The sequence below is a fragment of the Cupressus sempervirens genome, chromosome 1 (assembly GCF_028749045.1).
Source record: "Cupressus sempervirens isolate cs-2001-9-10 chromosome 1, ASM2874904v1, whole genome shotgun sequence".
In the NCBI taxonomy this organism is placed as follows: Eukaryota; Viridiplantae; Streptophyta; class Pinopsida; order Cupressales; family Cupressaceae; genus Cupressus; species Cupressus sempervirens.
The window spans coordinates 784944491-784952647 of record NC_143118.1 but is presented as its reverse complement, the minus strand read 5'-3'; positions in this window follow the sequence as shown (position 1 = coordinate 784952647).

The window sequence follows — 8157 nt, the reverse complement described above, 5'->3', positions numbered from 1 at the left end:
ATGAATTAGCTCCAAGACTTCTTCAAAATGATAGTCCTTTCTTTTGAAACTTGTTTTTGGCATCTTACCAACTTGACAATTTTTTAATAGGCCCATATCAGGTTTCCTCAGATTAGGAATACCTCTTACTCTTATCTTCTTGCTTATCTTGGTTAGATTATCAAATTCACATGACATAACCTTTTATGTCACGACTAACTTTCTTCTATTGGAGCAATAAAACATGAAATTTCACTGAGATCTAGGTAGAATAGGTTACATTTTGTTTGTTTGCTATACCCAACTAGATTTCCTTTTCCATCTAGTAGCTTGGGCTTCCCATTCATGAATTCTAACTTAAATCCAATGTTATTCAACTATGCCACACTTAGTAGATTATGCTTTATTCCTTCAACCCAATAAGAATTATCACATGTAAGTTTATTGGTTAATGAGATACAACCCTTTCCCTTTATATAACATAGTTTATTTTTTCCAAATCTCCACTTCCATGATCATAATGTTCCATATGTTCAAAATTCATTTTTTCACCAGTTTTATGGTGTAAGAAGCCACTATCAATAACCCAAATATCATTCTTTCTAACATGAGAGGTAAGTGTCATTTTATCTCCATCATCAAATTCATCTTTTACAACAATATATACCATTTCATCATGTTCACTACTATCTAAAGCTTTATCCATAAAATAATATTTCTTACCTTTGTCCTTGTAGTCCTTGAAGTTCTTGAAATCCTTCTTGCCTTTATACTTATGCTTCTTTTCATCTTTCTCTCATCTATTTGGGCACCTTGCAAAAATGTGTCGAACTTCTTCACAAGAGAAACCTATTAAAGGAATCTTACCTTTATACTTTCCTTTTCCTTTGGGATGCCTTCTTGCAAGAAATGCTTCAATTCCTTCAAGATCACTATTAGAACTATCTTCCTCTTCACTTTTAGATTGTTTTATTTTAGATTATTTAGCTTTCTTTTTGAGTGATACCTTGGCTTCAAATATAGACTCAAGATTGCTAGAACTACGAGTATAATTATCATAGTTATCTAGTTCAAATGTAGTCAATCTTCCAACCAGAGCGTCCAAAGTTATCTCATTATTTAGATCACATCTCATCTCTTGAATAGTAGACACTCTGATTGCATGGATAGGAAGAAGGGTTATGAGTACCTTTCTTACCACTATTACATCTTCAATTTTTCCTCTTGAGGCGTTGATGGCACTGATAGTGGCTTTGATTCTTTCAACATATTTTACAATATTTTCATCTTCTCTCATCTTCATCTAATCAAACTAACCTCTCAAGCTTTTTGGCTTTACTCTTTTCACATTATCATCACTTCCATCGATATTCTTCAGTTTCGTCCACATGTCATGAGAAGTAGCACATCCTTTGACCTCATCAAATTCAACATAGTTAAGAGCTAATACTATGTCAATCATCAGGATATTGTGATTTTTCTTTTTAGTAATTTCCTCTATAGTCACTATACCAGTAGGAGTTTTGTAAGTAGTATTTAAATATTTCAGACCTGAATTAGTGCTGGTCACCTAATGCAACTTCATAAATTTTTGTCATGCTTCAAAGTTATCTCTGTTCAACATAGGAATCTCTCTCCTATATGTGATCCTAATCTTTATCTTAGGTCCTTGAAACCTTTCTTTACAATAACCAAAAAGCTTCAATACCAATTGTTGAAAATATAAGAGGAGTAACTAAGAGGGGAGGGGTGAATAAGTTACCACAAAAATAAATCCTAGATCCCTTAGATGTTAGAATAAACTTCACTAAAAATACTAGTGGTCAGTAAACACATAGTCACTCGATTTACACTAGCAAATGTTGTAACTCAAAAAACACTGAAATTACTCAACAATTTCTTAACACAAAAGTCTTAAAATATTATTTGAGATTAATATTACTTAACTTAGTTTCATACACAAAAAATAAATAACATGAATACAAGTGACACCAAGATTTAACATGGAAACCCAATTTGGGAAAACCCATCAATTGCAACTAGTCACTGATTTTCACTCTTCTGAAGTGAGCCTTGTTAAGAGCCAACCTTGTTAAAGGTTACATTAAAAAATGTTAAGTGTGACCCTATTAGAGGATTTAATCACTCTATTAGGAGTGAACTTGTTAGAGGTCTTTAGACACTTCAATCTTGAAATGCCACCTTGTTAGAGGATTTACAAATAGCTATTAAGCCAAACTATTTAAGAGTTTTAGATTAATGCTACAATAGTTAGAGAGTAACAATGAGATGACTTTATTTTTGATGCACTTGAATTGATTATTACAGATATCAATTCTAGCTTCTATACTTGATCCTTTCTGATCAAATGTATCTTTGTAACTCAACAAGGATATTCTTCTTATCCTTCTAACTTTCTTCCTCTAAGCATTCTTAAAACATCCATTCTCTTCCACACATTCAATTCTCAACTTGACCTTATATTTGTATCTTACACATTGTCAAGTTGGCTTGAATACAACTTAGAATACTTAATATTCATCTCCTCAGACAGTTAGAACCAACCAAAAAATTAATTGAACTTAATATGCCAAAACAAGAAAATACTTTGTTAGCTAGCTTTGCTTGGTAGACTCTAACTCATAGATGATTTTCCCATGTTAACTAAGTGAACTCAGTTAACATTTCATATTCACAAAGTTCCTTTGGTAATTGAGTGAGCTTGGTTAACACTAGTTCCATCCAATATTTCCTTCATTAATTGAGTGAGCTTAGGTAACACTCAACTTTTTTGAACTTCCCTTTGTCACCTAAGTGAACTTGATAGACACTATCTTCGAAACTTGCTAAATTCTAGAATGCTCGCTAGACATAGGAAACTATCTCCTTCACTCGAATGAGCTTGACATATATTGATTGGTAATGATATGATATTTTGTGTAACATCAAAGATAATACACAATTAAGAATAACTCACAAAATACAAAAGACATAAGATTTGTATTAAGAAAGAAACCCTCAAAGCCATTTGGTTTTCCCATACGGAAAAAGAAACTCCATTGAAACTTGTAATCTTTATTATGTCACAACAATTCTCTTACATCTGCAAGAACTATTTCTCATAGCTACAACCCTCTTTTATTTTACAATATTTTGGTTTGAGTATTACAGACACTCATAGTTGTACCTTATAAACTCATACACATATATGTATAGGTAATTGTATAATAATGATTTTCATGGTGTTCAAATACTCTGTACATAAAAGTACATAGATGTGGTGATCCTAAAGGAAATCACAATATTATTTTTTAGTGCAAAACACTTAGTCATTTACAAGATAGAGTTAGCTAGTTAACTATTGCCAAGCCACTGTATATAGGTCGAGCTATATAAGGAGAAATGTATATTTTTTTTTTTTTGCTAAGAAATAGTTTCTACCAAGAAAACCAAGTCAATATGATAAAAAATTAATCCAACCTTAATTAGGTTAGCCCTTACACCTCCTTAAATAGGTAATTCTAATCTTTTCTCACTTAAACATCACCATAGATCTTAGGGTGTTGTCAGATTCATCGAATCCTTCCATCATTTTGTCTCCTCTTTTCTCTTCTAAAAATTTCTCTAAACTTCTCCTTGAATTCTTGCATAGAAATTCTCAAACATTGTTACCCTTGAATTAAATGCTCCATATCATCCATCCTTATCTTCAAAAAACCAATTGTGTTGGCTAGAAATCATGATTTCCTCATAATCTATCAAATGTTCTCCCTTGGCTCACATGTATTTTGGCACTCAATCATCACTAAGTTATGTGGTCACTACTAACTTGTTTTTTTCAGCACATATACTATCACTTGGTCAATATTGATGCTTAGTCGACACTATATTTTATTGGCTTATACTATTACTTGGTCGACTCTAGTATCACTGGACATAAACTTCAAGTTCCTTAATATTCTTCTCTATTTCTCAGTCAAGCCTACACATTTGGTCATTATTTGATCACTTCTTCTAGCCTTCAATAAAATCATCTTCTTTACTTAGGTTATGATTAAAAAATCACTTTATCTTGTCAAAGTTTAAATGATCAAGTGCCCTTTGTATTTTCTTATAACTCAACCTTTTCTCTAGGTCCATTTGTTATCTCCATCTTCTTAAATCCTCTTCATCAATCATCTTGATATGACACTCAAATTAGATCAAAAATTTCTTACCAATAAGGCTTGGCATCACTGACAATATAACAATTGTCTCAATTGAATTTTCAAACAATCTCCCTCTTTAGCAATGATGGAAAGGCCTATAGTTACCATGCAATCCAAACTACGTAAGTTTTTTGAGAATCTCTCTTTGTGTTCAGTGTTAGATCCTCCTTAATATCCTTAGTTTCATTCTAATTCTCATCCATGCAACTCTAATGTGTAACACATATAATCCCTCTATGATATTAAATCATAAAATCAACTAGCTTCCTCTTGTATAATTGGCAACACCATATTCTCTCTCTTTGCAACATCTCTTTAACTCAATCTTCATATGGTAACTACAATTTGTCTCTTTGTCTATAATGTATGACTTCCCTTCACCTTTCTCACTATTGCATAGAAAATTACTTCATAATCTCACTCTTTTTTATGGTAATTAACATACTCTCCCTCTTTGACAATAATGCTAAAGTAACAACACCTTTCTCATGTATCTTCACCATGTAGATATCCTCTTGTCACTACTTCTAGATATTATTTAACATCTCTTATATTGGTTTATGACTGATATAGCATTTTTAAAATTCTTTCTTCACTACTTTAGGAAAACCCTAAAGTATTACTTTCTACATTGAAGCTTGTAAGATATTCTGATCAACTCATTTGATGTAGAGCCCCTTCTTAGCTTAAGTAGCCTTGTAGGGGGAATCACCCTTAAGTTACCTCTGAGATACTCATGAGCATCCTTAGGTAAAGCCTTAGTGAAAATATTAGCAATATTCTCCTTAGTGTGCACATACTACAATCTCACTTCTTTATCTTGAACTCTCTCAAGTATGATACGTGATAGCAATAAGCTTGGTCTTTGTGTGCATTACATTGCTCTTTGATATATTTATAGAATTTCCATTTTCACAATAGATAATGCTCAAAAGGATCAACATTCTCTTCCTTCATCCCTTTCAAAAATTGATTGATCCATACATTATTTTAACAATTCACTATCGTTTCCACATGCCTAATGAAATACAATTCTATTTCTTCCCTTCACATGCTACTAGTCTCTTTTCAAATTTTCATACCAAATATTTTTGTAGTCTTTCATACCATTCTCTAGGGGCTTATTTTAATCCATATAGTGCTATGTTGTTTACATACCATGTTCTTCTTGTTGGGATCCACAAATCATTTTAGCTATTCTATGTAAACTCGATGCAGGAGCATCCTAGGTGTAAGAGCAATCTTGTATCACCCAAAAATATTTTCTTTTTAGTCTTTTCTATTTGAATAAGGAATAGTAGATAGGGTGGGTACTATTTATGGTAACTTGCTATTTTTAGTAAGTTAGTCATATGAGCATGAAATGTTCTCATTATCTACAAGAAGGTTCATTTTAGTGTTATAAGCCTACCATAAAAATATCATTTCTCCACCTTAAGTATCATAGAAGTTATTGTAGATTTTCAATAGAAATATTTGTAGAAAAATCTTTAGGCTCACTATTGGACACCTTAGAGTGCCCAAATGAGGTCTAAAAACTTGATAGAAGGGCACTTGTACAGTTTTGAACCTGTAGATCAGGAGCCAACATTTCTAAAAAATTGTTATAATAGCCAATTAGAGAAAAAATTCGAGAGTTATTGCCTTCTAAAGTTAGACTACCAAAATTTCTTAAAATAGTTTGTCAAAAATGTATTTAGCTGACTCTATATGTATTGTTAGGATCTTTTGGGCCTAGGTAGTAAGTTTGAGCATCTAGAACCTTCCCAGGTGGCATAAAATTGCCTATTTCAGAAAGGCCCAAACATTGTCTAGGACAACTCTAGGTGATAGTTGGTAGCTTGTCTTGTAGATTATTGTAATAAAGGCACCCATGTGGGTTAGCATATTGTACCCATGAATTCTCTAATTTTGCATTTGTGGTGCCAGAAAGAAGTCCATATTTTGTTCTTGCATTTGCTATTATTTCTTTGTTTTTTGTTATGGTTTATGGTACTAAGGGGAGAACCCTTTATTCAAACTTCTTTTAGCATTCCATTAAAAAATGAAAATTTTACATCCATTTTGTATACTTTAATTCCTTTATAAGAAGAATAGGCAAGTAGTTTTCTAATGCCTTCCAATCTTGCAACTGGGACAAATTTTTCCTCATAGTCAATACCTTGTTCCTGTACATATCCTTTGCATACCAATCAAGCTTTTTTCTTTGTGACTTCTCCTTTTTCACTCAACTCTTTCCTCAGTATCCACTTTGTTCCAATAACATTCTCATCCTTAAGTCTAAGTACTATTGTCTAAGTTATGTTCATTTCTATTTATTCAATTTCTTCATTCGTTGTATGATTCCAATCTTCATTCAGCAAAGCATCTTTTACTAATTTAGGCTCAATCTCAAAATGTAAACATATGTAATTTCATTTTTGTTACTCTAGAGTCTTTGTTTCCAATGATTTGATCAGGTGCATGGTGTCTTCTCACATACTTTTCTAGTGTAGGTTCTTTTCTTCTTTCTTCTTGCACAAGGTCATCTTAGAAATTGATTTCAATTTCATTTTTTATCTCTGGTTTTTCTTTCTCAACATTGTCTTCCTGATGTTCTACATCTTTTATATGTACCTCATCATCATTCTACTAACACTTGATACTTGTAGTCTATTGCTTGATAGCCTCTTGCTACAACTTTCCATTTACATTTTTCTCGTTCTTGGTAGATCTATTCTCTTGCTTAGGTACAATGGAGGGAAAATCTTCATTGATATATATGAATGTATTGTAATCTTCAAGTTCTATGTTGCATTCAAGTTCATGTCATTGTACATATTCATCAACTTTCATATTTGTACTTTCCACAACTCTGTTAGTGTCAGAATTCAAACAATTATGAGCATCAATTTTTCCATTTCTATTCTACTTTAGTATATAAAATTTGCTTCCAAAAACTATAAAATATTTCACATTAGGTGCATACCCATACCATAACTCAAAGGGTGTAAAATTTGTACCTTTCTTGATTTATAGTTGGTTCAGAGTGTAAATTGTTATACTTATATCTTCTCTCCAATATTTTTGTAATGTATTCTTCTCCATCATTAGTGTAATATAATATTCCATGATTGATCAATTCCTCCTCTCAGGTATTCTATTTTGGGGCGGGGTCCTTTTCAATGAAATTTTCTTCCTTTTGATTGCTCTATAATTATATAATATGTTAAATTCATTAGAAATAAACTCTCCTCCTCTATTAGATCTCAAGCACTTTAGATTCTTACCTATTTCCTTTTCAACTCTAGCCAAATACCACTTAAACAACTAAAAACCATCAAAATTTTCTTTAAGAAACATTACAATCATCATTCTAGAATAGTGATCAACAAATAGAATGAAATATTTGTCTCCATAGTAACTTTGCATTCCAACAGGCCCACAAAGGTCAGCATGAACCAATTCCAAAATATCATTAGATGTTTAGGTTTTTCTCTTTAAACTAGATGTTTTCATTTTTCCTGATTGACAATTTTTACATATACCATTACCAAGTTTCTTTAATCTTGGTAATCCTCTTACTCTTTTCATCTTGATAATTCTTACCAAATTATCAAAGTCCACATGACACAAATTCTATTGTCATAACCCTATATCTTCATTTTGTGCAAACAAGCATGTCTCATTAGATATATCTAGACAGAATAAGTCACCTCTTCTCTGATCTCCAATTCCAAATAATTCACTATAAGCATCAAATATCTTGGCCTTCCTATGATTAAATTAAACTTTGTATTATGGTTTTTTCAACTATTAAACACTCAAGAGATTATAGTTAATTCCTTCAACACAATAAACATTGTCACATTTTATCTTATTAGTCAATTCTATTCATCCATTACCCTTCACAAAACATGTTGCATCACTACCAAACTTAACAAAAGTACCTTTGTATGGTTCCATAGTTTCAAACTTACTTTTATCACCA